General features: G+C 43.5%; 1 long non-coding RNA gene across 1 annotated transcript; it reads right to left on the bottom strand.

Moving 5' to 3' along the window:
* Positions 1 to 782: 782 nt before the first annotated feature.
* LOC105476229 (uncharacterized) lies at positions 783 to 3,233 on the bottom strand. Its single transcript, XR_983973.2, has 4 exons — positions 2,886 to 3,233; positions 2,402 to 2,472; positions 1,754 to 2,037; positions 783 to 917 (listed from the first exon to the last, which is right to left on the bottom strand). It is a non-coding gene; the product is annotated as an uncharacterized lncRNA (long non-coding RNA).
* Positions 3,234 to 4,242: the final 1,009 nt, after the last annotated feature.

The raw sequence follows: 4,242 nt of genomic DNA, 5'->3' as shown, positions 1-4,242 counted from the left end.
AATATATATAATTTTTGTCGATTACACTTCAATAAGGCTAGGGAGAAAAAAAAATCCTAAAATCTCTGAAGATAGAAACTACGCCACCAGAGTCCTGCCTGCTGCTTACCTGTATTTGAGAGAAGCATGAAGGGTTAACTTTGTGGGCAGCTAATAGAATTTGGCTGTCACGTTTTCTACACAGAATCCCTCCACAGAGATCATTTCGCCACATGCATTCAGGTGTTCCGGGAGGTGTGCCCAGCATGTATGCCCAGAGGTAAGGCCATCTGCCCCAAGGCTGGTCTCACCTGCCAAAGGGCCAGACTCCTCAGCCTCACAGACTGCACGGAGGCCTCCTGCTCCTTCTCTCTGTCTGGAAGCCATCTCATAAAGGCAAAGCAGTAATTATTTACTCTGCTATTCACACAACATTAGCCATTCGCCTCCACTCTCCAAGCGCTCTGCAGACATTAACCCCTTCAGATCCCGCTGCAAAACACGATGGTGAGCTCAGGAAGCATTCACTAAATTAACAGTTCACTGACTGAGTCACACTCTGTGCCCCTCAATGTACAATCAGATACACTGAAGTGTGAAAGTCACTTGCTGCCAGTGTTGTGACAGGTTGCAGGGAACCACAAAAGCAGGTGAAAGATACCTAGCTGAATAAAATACATATTTTATTCATTTATTCCATAAATATACATTGCCTGCCTACTATGTGTCAGGCACATATTTGTCAAAGGCTGGTGTAGAGATTGACTCCCAGGGAAGGTACACAGCTACCATTTCCTTTTATAATTTATTATTCACTTATTTGAAACTTTAAAGTCAGGATACAGTCCAGAGGAAGTTTGGAAATCAGATTGATAAAACAAACGCAATACTTGGAAGAAAGACTGTGTCTACAACTGACATGCATAATCTCAGGCTCGCTGCAAAAAAAGAAAATACGTAAATAAATAAATAAAAATGAGAACAAACAGCAAAAAAAAAAAAAAAAAAATCCAACTCACTCATATCAGTTGACACTTCCCACAGTGCACTGCACAGTCAATTTGTGTAGACATGCTCAAAAGGGCTCTTTTCATTTGCAACGGTGAATTGTAGCACACTGCATTTCATTCATGTAATTAAGCGAACATGTCAAAACAATTACCTCTTATATAGATAGGGACTAGCAACGTATTTCTTTCCTTTTTAAGTTTCCTTTGTGCAGAGTGATCAAGAAAGCTGTTAGCAGAATGTGAGGACCCCATTTCAATTTGGTTTTCCCTTAAAAAGGCCACCATGTCATTCTATGCCTGGAGACCTCAGCGTCTGCAGTCTTAACCCACTGATATTGCACGAGGGGAGAACTGATGTCAGGGACGTGCATGCTGCCAGGTGTATGAGTTACAGGAGAGCAATTTGGCAAACAATCCAGGGTAGCGTATGGAACAATTCTTTATAAATGAATACATGCTGTTGGTGGCTGGAACGTAAAGGCATCTTGCAAGAGTACGAAATTTTAAAAAGCTGCCAAGTCAGGTTGAGGCTTTTGACACTGGAGCTAAGAATGCTACAACAATCTATTACCATAGGAAGCATCCGCCACTCTAGGTGTGTGTTTGTTATAAATCACTCTGCTTCTTTCTTTTCTCCTACAGTTAATATATTTTCCTCCAGCAAATAGTATTTGTTGTGCATTACCAGCTATGTTCGGCTGTTAATATTTGTGTCTATAGTTAGCATTTTTATTCAGCTAATATTTTCATTCAGTGACACTCACCAAGCGTCAGTTTGATTCTCATCATATTTGCTAGAAATGTTTTCTTCCATTAATGTGCGTTTCTCCCTTTAAGGTTCTTATTTGCTAGGTATTTATAAGCCGTAAGGACCGTCAGCTTCAGCTAGCATTACAAGAAATTCTGATCACTTGCTGCGAAGTGCTCTGAGTTAGTGGCTCCTCCCCAGATGAAACATCTATCCGGGCCACAGTCTTTGGCATCTTTAAAATGGGAGTCATAAAGGTATCAAGATAGGTGCGCCCAGTGCAGGACTTATTTGTAGCAGCTGAAGGAAAGTACAAATGTTTAGGGTATTAAAATAAAAAAAAGGAAGAACTAGAAACAATGGGATGGGAATTCCAGAGAAATAGATGTAATCGAACATGTAATAGGGAGAAAGAAAACTATTACAGGAAAGCTATACAAAGATAGCATTTGCTGCCTTGGGAAATGACAGGCTTACTCTCCCCGAAGACTTTAGAGAAGGGGGTCTCAACATTTTCGCTGGGCCCCAACCCAGAGTTTTAGATTCATTCTGCCTGGGGTAGGCCTAAAATTTTGCAGTGTTAAGGAGTTCTCAGGTGATGTTGTCAGATCTAGGGCCACACGTTAGAATGACTGACAAAGGACAAGCAAAGAAAGCAATGTACCTCCTTCCACCTCTTCCTCCCCTGATGCTTTTTCTGCTCTTTTCTCCAGTGGCTTTTGTTTCTTCAGTGCCCTGCGCCAAAGCCAGAGACCCAAAAAGTTGACATTGAGGTCCGTGCTGAGACTGGTAGGGAGGGAGTCAAGTCTGAGTAGGGCAGGTCGTGAAGTGGGAAAGGTGGACAGGACACAGGGGCATATTTGCAGCAATATGTAAGCAAAAGGAAAGGATTCTGTTTTCTTTTATACCCTCTGCAAGCCCTGTGACATCTTTAAAAAATAAAATAAAATAAAATAAAATAAAATAAAATCCTTGTAGTCACATAAGATCCATTACTAGGTAACAATGCCTGCCCCTTATCCCTACTTTGCCTAGTGCATTTCTCCATGTTATTACATGAAGAGTAAAAGCTCAGTGCAGTGCTGGCCCCACCCTCAATGCCGTCTATTATTAGGGCATTTCTCTAGCCCTTCTTTAAGCCCTCTTACTATTGAAGGTATTCCTGCTCCAGCTGGATGTCTTACTGTGAGCTTGGCAGAAGGCTTTCTCCGATTAGATGAGAGATGGCTGCGGAAGGCCTTGCCACTTTTAAGATTATTTGCTTCCATGCCAGGACAAAAACTCAGTGTATCAAGGAGGCGACTGCTAGGCTGTCAGCGGGGACCCAGGAAGTTGACTTAGATATCCACACATTTATGGAGCTGCCGGGGTGACCAAATTGGGTTGAAATAGGCAGAATCTTTGAACGCCGCTTCAAAATGCTTTGTATTATTGAAGCTTTCACAGTCAGTCTCTTTCTGTTTTTTGTACTTTCCACAATCGCTTCTTGGAGACTGGTCCTGGGACTACTGAAGTGAGAAGTTATCCCCAAAGCCAAGCTGGGATTCCGCCAAGCCCGGTCCATGGGAAACAACACGGTGCCAGATGGGAGGCCTGAGAGAGGCCTTGTGCGAAATCCAGGGACTCACAAAAGAGAAGGCGCAGGGCTGGTGGCCGGCTGCCTTCTGAAGGGTGCATTCTGGCATTCTGGCAAGTACAACTGCGAAACTCACCCTGAGCTCCAGATGACATTAGAAAGCTGTCAGCCTCCAATTAGGCTCTGGCAGACTCTACTTGGATTTGAGCTTCATGAGAGCACCGTCCCCCCTTTCTCACCAGTGTCCAGCACCTCCAACTCCGCCCACACCCAAGCCCCATCATCATGTACCTATTGTGATTCTGCAGAGCCCTAGCTAAAATGATCATCCTTGCCCCAGAGTAGGAATTCAGGGAGCTGTGATCCTCTTTCTCTTCTGAGCACCTGTTGCCCAGAAGAGGATGGTGATTGGTCATCTGGGAGGAGTAGCAGAGTTATCTGGACATTGGCCCCTTGCCTGTCATCCTCAGACACTTGCTGGGGTTTAATAAAACTGGTGTGATTCTTCAGGCACTGCATCCCTTGGGTTTTTTCTTTGTGTTCTATTTTGCATTTCTCAGTTGGTTGACATCCCTCAGCTGTCAAAATCATTTTTTTGAGGCTGTTAGGAAATCTGTGTATGAAGCCTCTAGGCATATGCATTCTGTTTATCAAAGAAGAGCGTATCTACTGGAGGTACCAGGAAGAATCGTTTTCAGCAAGAACTCCAAGGGAGGAGGGATGGAAAAATGGTTCTGAGGACAGCAACATGAGCTGGGAAAATCTTGCTTCTATTCAGGATGATACTGATCTCCAGATTTCATAGAATTCATTGAAGGAATGTGGTGAGCAAACATGAACCTGAGATGAGAGCTGTCTCTTTCTTCCCAATTGTGATAGTGGCAGTCATTTAGGTTCACATATTTCAGCAAGCTGATTGTTTTCCATCT

Source organism: Macaca nemestrina, chromosome 12 (assembly GCF_043159975.1).
Source record: "Macaca nemestrina isolate mMacNem1 chromosome 12, mMacNem.hap1, whole genome shotgun sequence".
Taxonomy (NCBI): Eukaryota; Metazoa; Chordata; class Mammalia; order Primates; family Cercopithecidae; genus Macaca; species Macaca nemestrina.
Note: the sequence above shows the minus strand (reverse complement) of the source record. Positions and strands in the feature narration are given on the sequence as shown.